Here is a 22,156-nt window from a genome sequence, read left to right as displayed (position 1 = left end):
AGTCTGAATCCAAAGGGTAAACACATCTCCAGGGCCCCAGAGGATCTTTAGCCACAGGGTTAGAGTGCATAGCTGCATCCTACAGCCTCACTCCGGCTTTGTCCTATGTTTCTATGTCATAGATCATAGCCACATATACTACTGTATGAGGGACCCGCATCCAAAAGTCACCTTAAATCAAAGCTATTCACTCTTCCGTGGTGCTTCTGCAAGAATTTTGCAGACCACCTCCTGCTCCTTTGTTATACTTGTTCTCATAATAGGTAATAGTTGAATGGTTGGACTGGATGATCTTTTAGGTCTTTTCCAACCTTGGTGATTCTATGATCCATTGCGTGTGTCTGTGCAGCCTCGTCCTGCTTCCTTTCAGCATTTTTTTGAGTCCATCTTCCTTTCAGTGGCCCTGGATTCTGCTTTCTTTCCAGCAGCCCTAATTCCTTGCTACTGGTCAGCTTGATAGCTGATTATCTACCAAGGCTGATTCTGATACAGGATCCCTGTTTGGGTGCCATTTGTGGCAAGCAATGCACTGACTCCGCTGAAGGTGCAGAACAAATACTTCTATTGTTTGTGCTTACAAACTTTTATACACCCGTAATAACTCTTTGGTCACATATACTGGCCAGGAGCCTCATGCATGTTTAAGTCTGGCACAAGTAACTGCCAAGCTCATTTACTCATCTGCAAGGTCTTTTGTTCATAATGTCTTTGTTTGTCCCCACACTCAGCTGTAATTTTTTCTTGTGGAGAGTGGCCCTAGTTTTGAAGCAAACCTCAACACAGAGGCTGTCATTAAGATATTTGGGCTGTTTGCTTAGGATCACAATTTTCGTCGGCAGTGGGAGGGATGGAGTAACAAAGAAAGCTGGAGAATCACCTAAATTAAAAGTTTAAAAAAAAAAAAAAAAGAAAAAAGTAATGAATGACAGCAATAGATTTCCCATGCAACAACACTTTGTGTATAATTGTAGCTTTGGTACTCAGGTGGATGTCTGTGGAAAAGATGTCTGGGAAAAAAAGTACAAAATAACACATTTCTTCCTAAGTCCCAAAGATTTGTTCATTTTATGAATAACGACAAGAGCAACAAAGCTTCAACACATATATAGCAGACTTAACATTTAGAGTATTACTTAAGATACAACTTATCATAGATTTCACTCCCTGAGAGGCACTTCTTTGTTACATTTTGTGAGAAGATTCTGCCAGGCCAAGGATTGAGTTGATCACATTTATTTACAAATACTTATTTTCTGACATGGGAAAAGCAGTATTCTTAGAGGAAGGGAAAAGGGCTGACCCTTGAGGGGAATGGATGTACTTTAGTCCTGTGAGAAAAAGAAGGATGTCTGAAAATGATCTCTATATCCAAACAGGGAGCTGGCATTTTCCCCCAGGGAAATTTTTCTCCATCTGCATTGCTGTTCCAAATCAGAGCTTCAGAGAAGCTGCAAGAACTCATGGCTGGGGAGAGATTAGAGGAGCCAAGGATCATCATGTCCAATGTGGATTCAGAGAAGACATAGAGACTAGAAGAGAATAAATTTTCCCTTGAAACAGTCCTTGGGAATAATATCATTGATTCTGATCAGGAATCATTAACAGTATGAATGCTCTCCAAAACTAGGTAAACCCAGATGATGGAAAGTTATTTCTCTCAGGAAATGAGATGTGTCTGAAGTTATTAAACAGTTCTCACCTCATGAATTGTACTATGCTGGCTTTAGACAATGTCAGAATTGAGGTCTGGTAGCCCTTTTTCCTGCCCATTGTCTTGATTTGAGTTTATTGACCAGGAAAATGCAGCCCTCAGTCAGATCTTCAGAATTCAGAGGTCTAGTGACAGTCTGTCTTGATCTGGCTGCAAAAATGGCATCTCATAGCTCCACGCTATGCTCATAAAAGGACAAGAACCTCCTGGCTTGGCAAATTCTGCACCTGTCACGTAAAAGGACATTTTTTTCTGCAGTTCACCAAGCTTCCCTCACCATATGTGATTCTGAAATTGTTGACCCTTTTCATCTTGTATGCAAATCTAGTACTCAATCTGCTTTTGACTAATAATTCCTAGAGTTAAGTGCTGTGGACACCATATTTTTTCTGTCATGCCAAACAGGTAATGCCTCTATTTGTACACACACGGAGTACAATTGGATTAAACACCTAAACTGAATGAAGACAATTTATGAGTACTATTAGATCAGGTTAGGATTATTATAATCAGCTTTTGTTTGTTTGTTTGTTTTGTTTTGTTTTTTTTAATAGGTGTGAATCCATTTTCTTTGGAGTACAGAGAAATCCTCTGAATATCCTTATTGTTAATACCTACTTACTGCCTCCTGCTGCTGGTTCTATTAGCCTGCTATCTTTGTTCTACTGTAAAATTTGGAGCATCTTGCCTAATTTGTGCAAGATCCTTCATAAATACTGTGACACTGAGTAAATTTAAGCAAAACCAGATTTTACTAGTCTATTTAATGAGGTTTGTAGGAGCACAGTTTGTATAGTTTGGCTGGAGGGTCTTAAAGACAAGTCAAGACAGTGAAAACATGAAATATTTGATGTTATTAAAACATATGGAACATTAAAAAAAAAAATCTGCAAAATGCTGGATGGAACTGATGTTACTACTGTAGTATCTTCTTTACTGCTAGCCATGTGTTAAAGCTTGCTGTTGGTGTCAGTGGAAATAATTCTCTCCTTGGTTTCTAACATTTGCTAGAAGAGCCAATCCAGATGTTGCAGAGAAGCTGAAGTAGTGTCAGAGAAACTGTGACTCTCTTATTCCTTGAGAAGCCTTTGTGGCTGGCTCCACACCAGCAAAAGCCTTGAAGAGAGCTGGGTGCAGGTCAGGGAGGCCCAGTGACATCAAGCAAGATGAGATTTGCAGGTCAAACTAAGGTTTTGGCAAAGGCAGAAAAACATCTGGCAGAAAAATCTGTTGAGAGTGGGCCTTTGAGCAATTCTCAGAGAGAGGAAAAAGGGACCTGTAAGAGGGAGAATCAGGCTGGTTTTTAAAGAAGAGAGAGAGCATGAAGGAGGGAAAGTATGAGTGAGTTGGTTGGGTAGAAAGGTGAGGTACTCAGGAAATGGAAGAAATCATTTTAAATCAAAAACTGAAGTTGGAGTGCTTGCATAATGTAGCAGTCAGGCAACAATGGGAAAAAGATATGTATTAGTGATGTGGTCTGAAGAGAAAAAGTTAGAAAGAGGTGTATACATAGTTATTGAAGGAAGGCCTTTATTTAGAGTGACAGACTTGGGGAAAGAATAGGAAAAGTAATGAGTTTTCAAATATTCAGGAGAGATAGAGTGACTTTTAGACAATTAAGATATAATAGGGAGACTAGAAAGAAGCTTTCAGCTCAGAGGGAAGATGGATCTACAGAGCAGCAGACAGAATACAGGTGTTCCGACAGAGGCAAGATAAAACAAGGAACAGAATGTCAGGAGCAAAACCCTAACTGGATATAAAAGAAACAGATTAGAGAGGAAAAAGAATTTTCCAGATAGAAAGGATACATTCCCATTTAGTAGTACTTTACTCTCTTCCACTGTCCACTTGATGCCTGCTTTGCCTTTTATTTTCCATATCTATTCTTGCAATTTTGTCCATTTGCCCATTCATCCACCCTGTCATCAGGAAGTAGTTCAGAAGTTCCCTCAGGTTGAACATAGCAGATATTTTAGGCAGAATATTAGTTGCACATGTGATTTCTGATAAATCATAGATGAAGCACTCTGCTTTTCTATTGATCATGCTGATTTGCCTATGGTTTACTCCCTCAGAAAAATCTTTTTGTCTCTTTATTTGATACAGGTCTTTCTCTTCCAAATAATATTGGATTCTTATATTCATTTTGTTAATTGCTCTTTACAACATTTGCAAACAGATGGAAATCCTTTGTTGTGGGAGACTTCACAGATCTGTGGGCCATGCAATAAAAAGAGACTATTTATGTACAGATATCAAGTAATCCAAAAACAATTGCTGTAGCAAGTGAGAGGAAATGATGTATCCATGAAGGATGCACAAAGTCTAAATTTGATTACTGAGTGAGAGACTCAAAATAAAAGGACCTATGGTGACATCAAAAGAGTCTAAAAAAGAAAGGCATTAGTATCAGTGAAGAAATAAGGGATTTTTAGAGTGTTTATAAAGTTAGCATGATGAAGATTCAAAGATCAAGAAACTGATGATCCCAGAGGATAAAAACAGTAGTATCTGTAGCCAGTTTGCAGATCAGACTGCTACCAATCTTGAAAATATGGATTATAATTACTAAAATCAGTAGGTAAGAGTTATGGGACATTAGGTATTCTGGAAATATGTGCAGGTAATTATTCAGCAGCCTCCAGTATTGAAACCCTCAAAAATGTTATACAAATAAGTCAGAATGTGCCTGAAACAGGCGCTGTAAATTTCTAGATCTCTCTCTCTCTTTTAACAAACAAAATATTGACAGGAATAGGACATGGCTTCAGATATTCAGGATTTTTATAGCAGAGGAAAATGTGGCCTTGAAAAAGGATGCAAAAAATTCAACACATTAATCAAGAAGAAGATGAAAGTGAAAACCAAAAACTTGAGCAGAAGGTCACAGAGTTGAAAACTGATGAGCACTGTAGCATCTGATGTCCTGGTAGAAAAAGCCAAGAAATGCTGTGACATATCAAAGTAGATAGATAGTTTGGTAGTTACTGAAGAGAATGTGGATGACGGGAAGCTCATAGAGTACACTGCAAGAGAGAAGTGGTAGGATATAAAGGCATTCACCTCAGAAATGGATGTTTGTCAAAAGACACCTCCATAGGTAGCAAGTCAAAACTTGCACCATTATTCCTCTGCTTCCTCTAGCAAAATCAGAGAGGGAAGAAAAGTCTTATGCAGAGGAGAAAGAGTACTGGGGCTTGTACAAGGCAACAGATCTCATCTTCGAGTGTTTCATAAAGCATAGAAAACAACAGTATTTCTAACTTGAGTAGAGGTATAGATTACAGATAATTCTGACTTTAAATTAAGCTAGCAACAGCCTCTCTTGCATCCGTTACTAATATGGGAATGAATTTGTAGCACATCACAGTGGACGTCTACATATACCATGTGATAATAGCAGCTCTTCAAAAGTGCTGGTGAAAACTGTATTAGTGCAATAACTGTAACAACTCAGAGATGCTGGAGAATATCACTGGAATGCTGTTGTGCAAATCATATTGTGAGAGTCTGTGGGAAGGCAATGTGTTCCAGGCTCAGAATAGTGCTCATAAGTCAAATAAAATAGGAATAGGTGCTCATAAGTTAAATAAAATAGGAAATGAAATTAGTGAATTAAATGCAGAGCAGATTTTTTATGAAATGTCTGGTTTTATCAGCCACAAACAAGCAGGAGAGTCAGGGCTCCTAGGGTTTCAGCATAATGTAGTCGATTATGTAATCTGCACCTAGATCTTTCAGCATAGATACTTTACTGTAGTTGACAAAAGTGTGAGTATCAGTGCAGAATGAACATGCTTGGAAACAGATGACAACAGCTGTTTTATCACATCTTAAGGCTCAGTGGATGCGTACAGAGGTAATCACATTTCCTAGCAGCCCATCCTCCTGAAGCTCTCTGGTAGAGACAGAAATAAGTTAGATTTTGATCTACTCTATTTCTTCTCCATGCATGATGACAAAGCACCCTTCCTCCTTGATGCTCAGCAACAGTGGTAACTTAATCTGGAAGTCTTCTTCAGGATGACAGATGTTGACTGAATATAGCAGTGGGAACTGGTAATGGAATAATTTGCAAGTAATTGGGAATACCAGAACGTGTTTAATAATGTGCATCTTTGCAAATTATGCATAATGTTAAAATATGACAAACTTTAAGTTGCCGCGACAGCTTTGTTATGAAAATTGTGTGTACTTTTATATAGAAATGATGCCTGATTTTTAAGTAATTGGTAGATGAGCTAGTACTGAGAGCAGGGAGGGAATTCAGCATCTCACCGGGGAAAACATTACTGTGTGGGGAGAATAGTGAACTTAGGGTTGTCAGCCCTAAGTGAGCAATTGAGACTGGTGGGAGGAGCAGAGAGTGAGGGCAAAGGAGTAGAGGTTATTGATAGACCTAAATAGTTCTCAGCAAGAGAACACACACACACACACACACAATACTGCAAATCTGTTCAGAATTTGAGTAAAAAGAAGTTCAGTTAAGAAGTATAAATATAGCATCTAGAGCATCATGTGCCAGGCCAATACATGAAAAGCAGATTCCTGTGTATTATACAGCACCCTACTTAGTTCTAAGCTTGCAAGTAGAATGTAGAGAAAGGAATTTGGAATCATATATCACAAGGTGGGGGAACAGGAAAAATAATAAATGTGGACAGTTAGGGGAGGGAGGGAAAGTGTCCTTGGGGGTCCACTGTGCTTGGGTTCACTCTCATTTTAGAGGATGGGATCCCTCACCATATGGTAGTGTCAGATAGTCTGCATGTTTGCATGAACAACCAATGTGCAAAGTGCTTAAGTATTTCCTCACTGTCATCATAAGTGGTATATTTCAAAGTCTGGCACATTGCCTTGAAATCAGCAATGGTCTCACCTTTGTCTCTTCCACTGCCTCTCTTGTCTCCTTTTTTTCTGCTGTGTATCGCCACTTAATGATCATGGTATACAGGAGAAACAACATGTTTGGAAGATAAGATCCCTTTTGTTTCTCAGCTTTGTTTGTCACACATGCAGGTCAATGTCTGCTCTCTGGAAGGAAGGAAAACAGGAAGGATATATTATTGAGACATCCCAGCAGACAACAAAATCAATCTTTAATCTTGTTAGCACACAGCAGTGCAGGAAATGTCTAAGCAAAGAACACCAACTCTTGCTAGCTCTGTGTACAGTCTATGGCACACTCTGTAGAACAGAACAGTTGGATTTTCGTATTACTGGTCATTTGCTTCCTACGAGTTGTTTCTGAGGACTGCTGAATGGGCTTTGCTATGTACTTGTATAGAATTACTGAAATGAGCAAATTTTCTAAATCCCACCAATTATAGCTTATTGGCTCTGAGGCTAACCTGTACACTCCAGTGAGAGCCACACTTGTGTAGCTTGCTTCTAGCACAGCGGTGGTGACTCTGTAGGATCTAGAAATGGATTTAGCATAGGATACCTAACAATCACAGAATCATAGAAACATATAATGGCCTGGGTTTGAAAGGGACCTCAAAGATTTAACCCCCCTCAAAGTTTTAACCCCCCCTGCTATGAGCAGGGTTGTAAACCACTAGAGCATACTGTCCAGAGCCACATCCAGTCTTACCTTGAATGCCTCCAGGGATGGGACATCTACAATATCTCTGAACAACCTGTCCAGACATAGGACCATTGATCACAACACAAAGTAACTCCTTATTTGTTCAAGTCCTGCACACACAGTATTCCTCTGTGTCCTGCTGTTTCAGAGAAGCAGCATGGATGTTAGGAAATCACATATATGGTCCACAGTCCTTTCAGGAGGTGCCAAGCAGAGTAGGACTGGCCTCAAAAGACTTCACTCTGCATTTTCTGTGAGTCAGAGACCAAAACTTTATGAGATTTATCAGTTGAGTAAGGAACTATACACAATTTCATGCTCTCAGCTCTTACACTCAGTTATTCAGAGCTCTGCTAGTGAATGGTGTAACTCAGAGAAGGAAAAGATGTGTGAGGCAAATCATGAATGATGTAGGCCAAAAGAAAACTCTGTTGTGATCATCTTTGAAAAATATGTAAAGAGATTTCTGCCGAGAGGAAGGAGAGTTGAGAGGACAGTGGCCTTGTTGAGACCTGGCTCTGAAGCAAGCATATTCCCTCTTGGTGGCACCATGCTCCAGGCACAAAATAGTACATCAGCCAGAAAAACCACCAGCTAGTCCAGAGTAGGCCATGAAGACAAATGCCATGGCTAAAAGATGTAGTGAGAAGAAGCTGACAGCACACTAATCCTTTCTACTCCTTCCATGCCACACAGAGTTTCATTAAATGTAATTTGTCCTATACTGAAGTGCAATTATACTGTGAGTATGTAGCATCCTGAAACCTAAGAATACTGATGAGAAATAGCATCCATATGTAAATAAGTGGCTTTACAAAGAGGAATAACACCTTTCTTGTGCCTACATAACACAACACAGATTTTGTCTGAAAGCCAATTCCATCATGCTTGACAGCCTGCATTTCTTTTGGAGTAACTTTTGTCTCCTTTCTGGGATATGAATATAAATAACATTTCTAGATTCAGGGCATTTGAACAGGCTCCATACAGATTCAGCACGTAAATTCATTGTAAATGGCATGTCATTCTCATCCTCCAACTCATCCTCCAGCTCCTTGGCCTTGCTCACACCACCCTTGGGCAAGAGTTCCTGTAGGAACAGGGATGCAGCAGAAGCTATCATCACCACCACCACCAGGGACCAATGGGGTTCCCTGATGGATCCCAAGCTGAGAAAGAAAAATAGAAATGTTTGTGGGAAAGGCAAGCTGGGCAGAAAAGTGTTTCACAGCTAAAAAGATATTACACTTCTCCCCAGGACTGTTCCTTAATCAAAGAGAGATGATAGGCATATATGTCGTTAGTGTGAGGATTCACTGCATGCCAGTGCAGGTAGATATAGGAACTGGCATAGCTCTTGACTTTTCAGATTCAAGGAGGCAGCAAACAACAAAGATGCCCTGAGCCAAGCACAAGGTAAATGTGCACACTTTTACATCATCAAAGCAAAAGGCAAAATTGAAACAGTTTTCTTGTTATGATGACACATTCAAACTAATGTAGAGCTAATTGGTAATTACACAGAAATTGGATCTGAACATATGGACACATGGAACATTCAGAAGAAAAATGTTGAACTGTATTTAGTACAATCACATATTGCTAAACTCATTTCTGAATTCTTCATATCTACATTTGCGGGATGTGTATTGCAAAAGTCTGGCAAAAAGCACCTACCTGGTTAAATTATAAATACACTGTGGAAGGATTGCACTGACTACAGGTACTCCAAAGGCTCATGGCAGAATAGGGAGCTGTGGGTGTAGTAAAGTTAGTGTGAACCCTAAAGTTATTTATTTGCAAAAATTTTAGTCTATGGAGAACTTAAGAAACTATGTTCACTTTCTATGTCTTGGTAGTGAGTATTGGAGCTGGAGCTGAATATATTTCTAAGAATGAGTGTACAAGAAGCACTTTTTCAGTGTGAGAAATTATTGTAAAGCACAGTGAGTGTGTATGTCTAAAAAGAATGGGTTGATAACTTCCAAGAGAGAAATTTACTGCCTGGTGTTTAATGGCATAGGAGTAAAGAAAAAAAAGATAGTGGGATGTTTATGAAACTGAGAGGGAGGTCTGTGTTCTCTCCCACTTCTCTCCCACTTCACAGAAAAGGAAAGTGGAATTCCTGAAGCATGCTGTTATTGCAGGGAAGAGAAAACTACTGTACTGAGTGGTGGTTATCAGGAATGATTTCTGCCCAGAATGGATGTGCATTACAAACCAATCTGTCCTGTAAAATTAGCTGAAGTGTTGTCAGTTAAGAGTTGCTGGAGCAGCTGCATTTAGATGAAGGTCTGTAGTACAGTTTTGAAGTGCGACTGACACTTATTGACAGGAGGTATTTAAACTGGCCTCATGTAAGATAGCAAAACAGTACAGGCTCACAGTCTGTAACTCCCTTAGTTTTTCTACACAGAGTAGATAGTGAAATTACATGACAGAAAAGGAGGAAAGAGGCAGTAGGCAGGAATGACAGTACAGATGCTGAGTTGGATTACATATTTAGTAGTGGAGGAAAAGAGAGATAAGAAAGGTAGTGTAATAACTGCATGCAAATAAAGTCAAAGTTTAGTCACAGAATACATGCTGTGACATTAATGAAGAACGGTTATAAAGTTTCATAAGACACAAGAAGGAACCAGCAGATGATACTGAAATGTAATGAATGGAAGCTACTTTTTTACTTCAATGCAGAATTGGATGAAGGTAATGATTCCTGGGAGCATCAGTCTCAGTAAAGAAGCAGCAGTAAATGACAGAGAACAGATTATTTTCTGACAAGGTACCAGACAGTTATTTAAGGCAAGGCTGTGGGGTTTTGCACACAGGAATGGTTTGTTTTGAAAGAGGACCATCAGCAAATGCTGATGCAATCCATTAAGCCCAGGATTACCCATTCTGCCTTTGTGCTTGGGTAGCAGTCCTTCTGCCAGATGAATGACTTAGAGAGATGTTGTGGTCTGGATTTGTGAGGATGATCTGGGTTTAAAAAAAAAATTAAAAAAAAATAGCTGAGAGGAAAAAGATGGTTATTTTTAACCCAGATCAGTTCATAATTCGTGCTTAGCAGGACAGCCTTACAGTCAGCGAGGTGTCAGTAGAAGGTCTGCACATTGTTGGGCAGGGTATGGTTTCAGCACTTCGAGTCAGGGCTATGGGACTGGGTTTTAGCCCCTGCTGTGAGCTCAACTACTGGGAAGGTGGCAGGTCTCACTCTTCTCAGGGCTTTATTTTTGCATGCGTTGGAAGTCATCAGTCTGGATTTGAACAGACAAAGATTAACCGTTAAAGGCTGCTGCTTTTCCAGGAAGAGTATTCCTATTCCATTTTTACTTTTAAGATTCTTAATTTGGGTAAAAGTGCCCATCTGTGCAAGAAAGAGAAAACAATGTGTATACTACCGTTGAGGCAGTACCTAAGGCATGCTGAGGTGCAGCATGGTCAAGGCTGGCCATCTAGCTGGAGAACAGGCTTCAGAAAAAGGCCTGAAGTACATAAAATACTTTATTCCCTTCTTTTCTCATTGTCTTTTATCTCAGGAGATTACTGAACTGAGTACTCATCTTTTCATAATGAGGCCAAATACATTGGAATTATCTTCAGGCATTAGCTAATAAATCACAGAATAAAGGGAGGAGAGCTGGCTAAGTGCAATCTGTAGTGGTCCTTGCCATCAGATCTGTAGAAAGCAGCAGCCTGCTTCTGTGCTGGAAGGGGAAGAAGAGTGTCAGGGCAAAAGGGCACACCTGCACCAGTTTTGACAGCTCAGCCCCACACCTAGTGCAATTAAACCAAATTCCCTGGCTCTATAATCTACTCCCCTCCTGGAAAGCAAGTATCTAAACTGCTGTCAGGCTACAGCTGGTAATGAGATTGAGCTGCACAGTGGCACGGCTAGTTTACTCTCTGCTGTGTGTAGGAGGGTGGAATTATAGATTGTGGGCCACATAAAAATCCCACAAACTTCTGTAAGAGAAAGCCATTATATTTGATCTGTTACTTAGTGGATATGACGAGTGGTTATGCAGTTATGGGTATGGGCCATTCAAGGTCAGGCAGAACGAGACTTGGAGCAACCTGATCTATCTGTAGATATCCCTGTTCACTACAGAAAAGTTGGATTAGATGACCTTTCAGGGTCCCTCCCAACTCAAACAATTCTATGAAAAATATCAGAAAATTCTTGACTGAGCACCATACCTCACCTCCAAACTCTGGCAGAAATGAATGCCGTGTTCCAGGAATAACTGAGCAAATAATTATGTGCTGTTCACCTGCTGTGCTTCATTTGTCAGAATGAAGCTTGCAACTTTCTGTATTTCTTCATGTTCATGCACTGAAAGTGAATCTACTTTGTCTTAACTCTTAAAGAAGGTACTTTCTTCGAATAAGGTCTGCAGGATTTGGCCCTCAAAACTCCCCATATGAGTTTGTAATTCAGACCTCTGTCCTTAATTCACAGTTACATTTGTTTTTGATGGACCTGGGGGACTAATTTAAAAATGAGGAGTGTTTTTCCTTCCTTCAGGGAAACACTGCAATTTGTCAAAGGTAATTGTTCTGATAGAACATCACACACCCAGCTATTTGTCTAGTCTTGTTATATTAGCAATGAAGATAAAATCTCATGTATTCATCTGTTCAGATTGAGGAACATAGAAACAATGACAGTCTATTTATTTTAATGGTTGCTGAACTTCTATTAAGAGGTATTATGCATGGTGTTTGATTTTTCTGCCTTTACACCTTTGCATCTCCACTGTTACTGTTTGATTAAACTTTGATCAAGGAGAAGACAAATTGTGTTGCTAACCCCATGTGGAAAGATTCCTAGGATAAGAAAATCAATCCTAATTCATACAGGATCTAAATTCATACAAAATCTAAAATCCTTTGTCAAGTAAAGTTCACATTTAATTTAAAAATAAAAATAAAATAAAAAATATATATAGAACATGGAAGATACATAGTTTTTCTTTTTGTTCTTCTCTTTTTGTTCTTTTTTTTCTACCAGGTCTTTCCCCTGGTATAACCTTGCCATTTTTCGTTATTCATCTAATGACTAGAATTGTCTGCCCAAGAAAAAAAGAACTTGATAGTTGAAAATACTCCTTGTATTCAGTGTTAGTGACATTGGGCAATCAACACTTGATCTGAAAATCAATGCCACTTCCTTTCCATTCTTTGAAAATGTTTGCTTATTTGCATTATCTCAGGCTGAATGTTGAAGATGACTAAAATAGATTGGTAGCATCCTGTAATCCTGATCAACTTCAGCTACTTGCTGGAAGAGAAGGGACTCAAAGAGAATGATAGAGAATATGGACAGACTGGAGCTCATCATGTACCCATGTATATTAGAATTTAAGCATTAGCAACACATTCTTCCTTGATATGTGAAGAGCCAGCCCAGGTTTAAGGAGTACTTTCCCGTGGGGCTTGTTTGAGCAGCAGTGCATATGCTTGGTATTGCCAAGCCTATAGTCAGGAGGATCCAGATGGGGAAGCTGCCCAGATGGGGAGACTTGCCTAGATGTTTGTCTATTACTTTTTTATCAGACTTTGTGATGCAACACAGCTGTCCCTTCTCAGAAGTGGGATGAAGGCTCAGGATCAGGCCAGCTTGATTCCCCATGTGCATTGGGCCAAGAAGTGACAGGGGCATTGCAGTGTAGTTTAACCAGTCAACATAGCTTGAGGCAGGCTATAAGCCTCAGTGAAGGAGCATTCACAGAGAACCTGACATTCATTGCAGTACTCCGCAGAGCAGAGTAAACTGCAAAAGCAAGGAGTGTGGGACCCCACCACAGGGAATGCTGGAAGAATTAGACTGATAAATTGGGTGGAAAGGAGAGATTATCATCTGTTTCATAGTGCTTGAAGTGGTTGGAAAAATATATTTTGTATAAACCAGGAAGCTGGACATCAGAAAAGGTAGAGAGAAGCATTTGTCATGGTCAGGAGAACTGTCTGAAGTATAAAACAGTCCAGGGATAGGCATCACAGGCACTTAGAGAAAAGTCCTTCAAATAATGTGGAAAACAGGATAACAAGACATAAAATAGAGTTTTGCTTAGGCTGAGGCAGCTAAACAAACTTAACAGTGACCTGGCTAGTAACATGAACCTTTGGATCTGTGATAGGCGTAGGCGGTTTGGGCTCTCATGCATAAATAAATCTGATAGTACCAAAAGACACAGAAAATAACTACGAAATCATATTAAATGGGAAAAAGTGGCTAGGAGATTCCTTCCATTTGTGAATAAGGGAATTGCACTAGACCTGTAGATTTGAGTCAGGTAAGCAAGAAGTTATGATAGTCAAGTTGTTAATCTGGATTTCATTATAATGGAAAAAATGCATGAGATAGGAATGTGTTTGAGAGACACACGACTTGTTGTCAGATATAATAGCTCCTTCCTGCTTGCACAGTGAGGAAATAAATGCCTTATTCATTTCTGTATAACCTGAGGTTTTAGTGAACCTCACCTGCTCTGACAATGGTCAGAGACAAAAGCACCTTGAAAGTATATCAGATTAATTGTACTTTGCCATGAATTTGAACACAGATGCAAAGAAAGTTTTTAAGATATCTTAAACAGATAGGAATGTGTGATGTGGACAGATGATCCTGCTTCTTCCTTCCTTGCTTCTCTGCCTTGTTTGGCTCTGGAGTATCTTTCACAGCTATGGGTTATCACCAAATGTTGATGGACAGTGACATTAACTGCCTGCAGTCTAACTCATGCCATTAAACAAAAAGCTAATCAGGCAGGGATCAAACCTTCCAGCACTTTTAAACCACTACTTTTTAAGCCACATGGGAAACAGCGTCCAGGTATCCACATACCTAACTCCTCTCCTCATACAACCAGGATGAAGGGCAGTAGGAAGAACAACATGGTAGACTTTGAAATGGGGAAACTCTGTCAAGAGGCAGTTTAGGTTAACTACAGAATACAAGCTAAAATGAGTGAAACTTCTTAATGCTCTGCTAAGGACAGCAATGTGTCATACCAGTTCTGTCATTTAAGTACCAACAGAAATAAGAAGAGCTCTGAACTGAAAACTGTTTAGAAATGGCCACAGTAGTGCTCTTCTTTTAAGTCCTAAGTATAGAGTATACAAGTACATGCCATTATGGTTGATGTGGAGGATCCTGGATTAGCTGAACCCTTAAAGTCTACCTCTTTCTTCTCTCCCTTAAGCTGACAGACAAAATTACTGAAGCAACAAAAATGCTGCACAGTCAGATGAGCAGCAGACAGATGCCTGAATAATCTCTGTAAAAAGTAACCATTTCTGGTTACCAGGACCTGAAAAAGAAAAAATGAGTTTAATTTAGGAACTTCTTTGGCTGATGTCACCAACTCTGAAAGGTACAGAAATGCAAAGTGCTTTATTGAGCCTCTGAACTTTTCATCATCTATCATGGAGTTCAGCTTGGGTTATTACTAGGTGTTGCTTCATAAATATGCCTATTTCTTGTTTGCTAGCTAAAGCGAAATGATTAGAAAAGTCAGCTTTAAAAATGTCTTTTGCTAGTTGGAAAACAGCCTCTTCCTGCTCGGTTACACTTCTACCTTTCTCTCCCCTCCAAGAGAAAGCTTCTGCAAGTTCTCCTGCTTCTCCCTGTTGTCTCCTAGTTCTTTGGCACTTCCCATGGTTCTCACCTCCAGCAGCCAGAAAGGATTTTGGTTCTTCCTGTAAGATTCAAGCTTAACCCCTGAAAGTGGACCAGGTCTGGTCCCTAAAGGGGATGTTAGCAACAGCTCCACAGAAGCACTGGAAATCTTTCTACATACCCTAGCACGTGCTAAAGCTGGGAATAGTAACAGAAATATTTACAAATTGCTGGGGCTGAGGGGGGGAGGGGAGGTGGAGGGAGAGAGAGGGAAAGTAATGTGCTCTTCTGAAAAAGAAATCAGAGAAATGAGAGTTGTTACAGAAGAAGCTGCTTGTCACACAATCAGTAAAAAGGGAATTTCCACCATCAGAAGTAAATGCAAAATTGTACAAACTAGGCAAATTCCCCAAATACTCACAGCAGATATATAGGCCTCTGATTTAATCATGGGAGCTTTGCCAATATGGCAAAAACGTGACACTTTATGAAAAAGAGGAACCTAGAATTTACCACACTGCAAAAAGCCTGTTGAGACAGTTCTTATATTAACCTACACACATTTCAAACTCCTGGGAGAAGATAAAAAGAAAAAAAAAAAAAAGTGGTTAGCAGAGTTCAGAAATTCTTGACACATATATTGTTACGGAAAGAAAAACATTTCCATGTCCTGCTACTATAGTTGATAATGCAGTGATGGATGGCAGATCAGATCTGGAGTCAGTATAATAACAAATTTCTCCACCCAAAAATTTAGTGGACAAGTATGAGAAACCCTAGAAAGCTATGAGGACAAGGTTAAAGGCAGCTGCAGTGTTACTGCTGGACATCAGTTAATGCTAATAGGGGATCACGCTGGTCTGTGAACTATGGCCAGTTAGTCTTTGCCTTGGTTGAAAGATAAGCAGGCAAACTGCAAAGAATTTAAAAGGATATTTAATTTGGAAGTTAACTGAGATTTGAGTTTGGTCTCCCTAGGGTGGTAGTCATGGCACCAAGTAGTTCAAAAAGGTTTTGGACAACTCTCTCAGATACAGGGTTTGATTTTTGTGTGGTCCTGTGTGGCACCAGAAGTTGGACCTTATGATCCTTGTGGATCCCTTTCAATTTGTGATATTCTATGCTTCTATTCTTTTCTTAACATGGAAACATGGAATAATGAGTTCGCTCAGAAATGGATTAGTGGCAAGATCAATTTTTGATAAACTTATGGTGAAATTTAAATCCAGGGAAAGTCACAGCTCTTGGTAATTCTTCTCCTTCAGGTCAAACAAGAGGCTCAGGCCATTTTATGCAGTAAAGCATGAGAGGCTGGGAAAACCTAGATTTTGGGCTAAAACTGGAGTAACCTGAGGCTGCTTGAAGTTGAAGATGAGTGTGTTTGAGCATGAAATATGAGGAAGGCATGGCTTTCAGAAGGTGTGAAAAGTGTCTTGGCTGTGTTATTGCTGGAGTGCTAATAATTTGTGGATCAGAGCACTCTGCTGGCAGCAGTTTCCTCTTATTCTCTGGAGGCAGTTTATGTGTACAGCAGTATAATGAGATAAGATTGCATTAAGAATTTATCTGCTTGGTTTTGCATAGAAATTTTATCCTTCAGAGAAGATACCTGTGAGATCTTTTAAACTAACCATGTCCAGGTGAAAAGAGGCATCAGTTTTTTGTTTTTTGGGTTTTTTTTTTTTAGTTTTTTTTTTTTAATCTTGTATATCTAGATAATAAATCTGTCTCTTTTTGTTTACTTTTTAGAGGTGAAAATTTAAAAAGTGTGGTGAATACTGCATGAGGGTGCTGAGACAAAGAGGAACTTTCACTGGGGTGCACATGTGGGGTTTCTACAACTTTTCCCTGAAGAATCTGTGTCTCTTGCATAGGTGGGACTATTGCAGAAAATGAATGAATTACTGAAGCTCATCAGAGCACCAAGCATTTTCTTAATGCCTTCATTGCATACAGAATAACTACAGAAGAAGGATGGAAAGATGAAGTACAGAGACACAAGGTCTAATGCTGCCACCATCTCCTCTTTTTTTTTTTTTTCCTATTGACCTGTTGTTTTAACTCAGCATTGACTACACACTTCCTTTAAACAGCTTTTTATCCTAACCCACCCTCCTGTTTCTCAAAGCTGCTTGGATTTATTTTTGCTCCCTGCCTGTAACAGAAGGCTTTAATGCTTCATTTATTGTAACTGAGTAAGCTCTGTGTACTCTGCTAACATTGCTTCAAGCAGCCAGGCAAAGATTATCCGGCCTCAAAGTGCTAACTTGGCTTCTTTAGCTAGAGGCAAAATTGACTCCATGAGTTTTGGGAGTAGGAGAAGGTGAAGGAGGAAATGTAAGTAAGAGATGGTCTAAAGGAGAAAGCTCATATCTTGTATCAGTAAACACAAATGGGAAGAATTCTGCTTCATTTAGCTGCAGACAGAATATATTTGTATATTCGTCTTCCTTGGAATTAAATGACAGCATACAAAGCAATCGTTATTAATTCAGACCAATAGAACACATCCCTGCATTACATAATTATTTCATTACAGTGAAAGATAAGTTTAAAACTTCATTAAAATCTATCCAGTAGAAAATAATTCCAGTGACATTTAATTTAATTTAAATCTCTAAGTTAGGAATATTAAAATACATACCAACTCTTGAATATCTCCAAAAGCAGCATTCCAGGTATCATACCCCTCAGTGCACCCAGATGCTCAGAATGCTGACGGCATTCCTGGGGTCCTGGTTCAGTAATGCTCAGCATTACTGGCAGTAGAGCTTGTGTGCACACAGGCATTCAAAACATAGTTGAATTAGTCAAGCTGGTCTTCACATTATCAAAATTAGTATTATTTGTTCAATTCAGCCTCAACAGTCAAAGAAGCAAACTGATTCTCTGAACTATGAAAAACAATGGCTGTGAGCCAAAGCCTGCTGAAATCAAGAAAGAGATCCCCTGCTGATTTCAATAGCTTGCTGGATCTCACCCAATTACATTGCTCTAAAATACGTTTCTTTTTTTTCCTGCAAAAGCTTCACACAGTATTTTCCATTTTGAACACTGCTGTTCTTGTATGTTCAATTTCACTTTTGTATTTTTCCCAATACTTTGTAATTTTACATTGTCAGGATGGATTTCTCTGTGGTATCAGAATAAACTGACCTAGTTAAAATTAAAGGCTGCAAGCATAAATTAGATTGGGTTGGCCTAGTGATCTGAAAAGAACTGTAACGTGCTGTATTTGTCTTTATTTCTACAAGCAAGGGTGGCTGGATGAAAGGGCAGCTATTAGAGCTACTTCATGTACACTCTTACAATTGCAGGTCTGATGATATTCTATTAGGACTCAAGGAGACAAAGTGATCAGTTATTTATTTTGTTTGGAAACATAATATTTTCTCTGCTTTACTTTCAGCTATAATGTGAGGATGGATAATATAATGGATGTGAGGGCGATCTGGCTGCGACATCTGTCACCCCATTGATCGCCAGGGTTGATTCGGCTGATCTGGCTGGCTAGGCGGGTGTCCCCTTCCTCCCTCACCGCTCCATGTGCGTCCCTCCTGAAGCTGCGCTCGGTCAAAGAGGACGACCTTCCCCGATAGAGACGGTACCGTTCATCAGTCAAGGGTATACAGTAGCTGCGCTCCCCTGCTAGAACCTCCAAACAAGCTCAAGGTCCATTTGTAGGAGAACGTAGGGTAATCAAGCTTCCAAGACTGCAGACACATCCAAGTGAGGCACTGCATGGGGCAGTCTGCCATTGTTTATTTTGAGGGCCGCTGGGTCTGAGGCGGCAGTTCAGGTCTTAAAGCAGAACTCGCTGGGTGCAGACAATGGAGTTAAAAGGCATGGAGAGGGGTGGGGAGATGCTGCCTCTCTCAAGTGCCTCTATACCAACGCGCAAAGCATGGGGAATAAACAGGAAGAATTGGAGTTCTGTGTGCGGTCACATGGCCATGATCTCATTGCAATCACGGAGACGTGGTGGGACAGCTCGCATGACTGGAATGTTGTCATGGAGGGCTATGTGCTTTTTAGGAAAGATCGGCTGGCAAGGCGGGGTGGTGGAGTTGCTCTTTATGTGAGAGAGCAGCTAGAATGTATTGAACTCCACCTGGGGGAGAGTAATGTAGAAGTCGAGAGCTTGTGGGTGAGAATCAAGGGCCAGGCTGGCAAAGGGGACACTGTTGTGGGTGTGTACTACAGGCCTCCTGATCAGGAGGAGGAGGTTGATGAGGCCTTCCATAAGCAACTGGAAGTAGCAGCACGCTCCCAGGCACTGGTGCTTATGGGGGATTTCAATTATCCAGATATTTGCTGGACAACCAACATGGCCAGGCATGCGCGGTCCAGACAATTCTTGCAGTGCATTGAAGATAACTTCCTGATGCAGGTGATAGAGGAACCAATGCGGGGTGGGACGTTGCTGGACCTTATTCTCACCAATAAGGAAGGACTTGTTAAGGAAGTAAAAGTTGGGGGCAGCTTGGGTTGTAGTGAGCATGAGATGGTGGAGTTTGAGATCCTGAGTGGAGGAAGCAAAGCAAAAAGTAGGATTGTTACCCTGGACTTTAGGAGAGCCAACTTTGATCTCCTTCGGGACCTACTTGGGGCTATCCCGTGGGCCAGGGTGCTAGAAGGCAAGGGGGCCTGTGAGAGATGGTTAGCGTTTAAACGGCTCTTCTTCCAAGCTCAGGATCGGTGCGTCCCTGTGACTAAGAAATCGGGAAAAGGTGCAAGGAGACCTGCATGGATGAGTAAGGAGCTCATGTGCAAGCTCCGCAGAAAGAAGAAAGTACATGATACATGGAAAAAGGGTCTAACCACTTGGGAACAATACAAGAATGTAGTCAGGGACTGCAGAGATGCGACCAGGAAGGCCAAAGCCCACCTGGAGTTGTATCTAGCTAAGGAGATAAAGAATAATAAAAAAGGCTTTTTAAAATACGTTAACAGCAAAAGGAAGGCTAGGGAGAATGTGGGCCCCATACCAAGTGAAGGGGGCGCTCTGGTAACAGGGGATGCTGAGAAGGCGGAAATACTGAATGCCTTCTTCGCTTCTGTCTTTAGTGAAAGGGCTCTCCCTCAGGAATCCCGGAACCTGGAGGATGATGAGAGAGTCCGGGGAATGGGAGATTTCCCTTTAGTCAGGGAAGAGGTGGTCCGTGAGTGCCTAGGAAACATTAAGGTCCATAAATCCATGGGACCTGATGGGGTGCATCCACGGTTGCTGAGAGAGCTGGCGGAGGTTGTTGCTGAGCCGCTCTCTGTAATCTTTCAGAGGTCTTGGAGAACTGGGGAGGTGCCTGAAGACTGGAGGACGGCCAATGTCACTCCAGTCTTCAAAAAGGGCAAGAAGGAAGACCCGGGCAACTATAGGCCAGTCAGCCTCACGTCTGTCCCAGGGAAGGTGATGGAACAGCTTGTGCTGGATGCCATCTCCAGACAACTGGGTGATAAGGAGGTTATCAGGAGAACCCAGCATAGGTTCACCAAGGGGAGGTCGTGCTCGACCAACCTGGTGGCCTTTTATGAAGATGTCACTAGCTGGGTGGACAGGGGGAGGGCGGTAGATGTAGTCTACCTTGATTTCAGTAAGGCTTTTGATACTGTCCCCCATGACATCCTTATAACAAAGCTGAGGAAGTATGGGATGGATGAGTGGACGGTGAAGTGGGTCGAGAATTGGCTGACTGGCAGAGTGCAGAGGGTTATCGTTGGCACTGCGGTGTCTGGCTGGAGGCCTGTAACTAGCGGCATCCCCCAGGGGTCTGTACTGGGTCCGGTCTTGTTCAACATCTTCATCAACGACCTTGATGAGGGGATAGTGACCACCCTCAGCAAGTTTGCTGATGACACGAAGTTGGGAGGATCGGCTGACACGCCTGAAGGCTGTGTTGCCATTCAGCAAGACCTGGACAGGCTGGAGAGCTGGGCAGTAAGAAACCGGATGAGGTCTAACAAAAGCAAGTGTAGAGTCTTGCACCTGGGTAGAAATAATTGCATGCACCAGTACAGGCTGGGGGTAGACCTGCTGGAGAGGAGCTCTGCTGAGAGGGACCTGGGCGTCCTGGTGGACGACAGATTAACCATGAGCCAGCAGTGTGCCCTTGTAGCCAAGAAAGCCAATGGCATACTGGGGTGTATTAAGAAGAGCGTGTCCAGCAGGTCAAAGGAGGTGATCCTCCCCCTCTACTCTGCCCTGGTGAAGCCTCATCTGGAATACTGTGTCCAGTTCTGGGCTCTCCAGTACAAAAAAGACAGGGATCTCTTGGAAAGAGTCCAGCGGAGGGCCACAAAGATGGTGAAGGGCCTGGAGCATCTCCCCTATGAGGAGAGACTTAGGGAACTGGGTGTGTTTAGCCTTGAAAAAAGCAGGCTGAGAGGGGACTTGATCCAGGTTTATAAATACCTGAGGTGTGGGAGCCTTAGTGGTGAGTCTGGTCTCTTTTCAGTAGTGCGTGGGTTTAGGACTAGGGGTAATGGGATGAAAGTACAGCATAGGAAGTTCCGCACGAATGTGCGGAAGAACTTCTTTACAGTGAGGGTGACGGAGCACTGGAACAGGCTGCCCAGGGAGGTGGTGGAGTCTCCTTCCCTGGAGATATTTAAGACCCGCCTGGACGCCTACCTGTGTGACATGGTGTAGGGAGCCTGCTTTGGCAGGGGGGTTGGACTCGATCTCTAGAGGTCCCTTCCAACCCCTACAATTCTGTGATTCTGTGAACATTTCACCTTCTGTTTGAAATGTGTGTGATTCTAATCAGTAATAAACAAATTCAATTTACTGACAGCAAGGATATGTCTACATTCTTAAAACTACCTACACTGTAAACGCTCAAGCCTGAGATAAAAAAAAGTGTCATATTCCATGCTTTGGAGATTGCAGAAAGCATCTATCCTTACACTACATATCCCAGCACAGGCTTTGCCATTCATGAGCAGACATAAAATGGATTATGCTTGTTACCAGCTTCATCTAAATATGTATCTAAAGTTTTACTCTTTGTAGCCACAGTCTAAATACTTAGAGGCTGAGCTGCAACAATGAGTGGCTCAGGCTTTTTATATTTTTTTAATGTTTTAATTTTTAATTTTTATTTTAAAGCAAAAAGCTGGACTACTATCTTGTTTATGAAGGCTATTTTCCCGTCAATCCTATTTTTCATGTAAATACCACTTCCCACCACTAAAAAGGTACGAGAGGATAACGGGTTTTATCCCAAATGGA

Source organism: Coturnix japonica, chromosome 2, assembly GCF_054131305.1.
Source record: "Coturnix japonica strain WE chromosome 2, WE-NBRP24, whole genome shotgun sequence".
NCBI classification, from domain to species: Eukaryota; Metazoa; Chordata; class Aves; order Galliformes; family Phasianidae; genus Coturnix; species Coturnix japonica.
The sequence above is the reverse complement of the archived record's forward strand: the minus strand, read 5'-3'. Positions refer to the sequence as shown.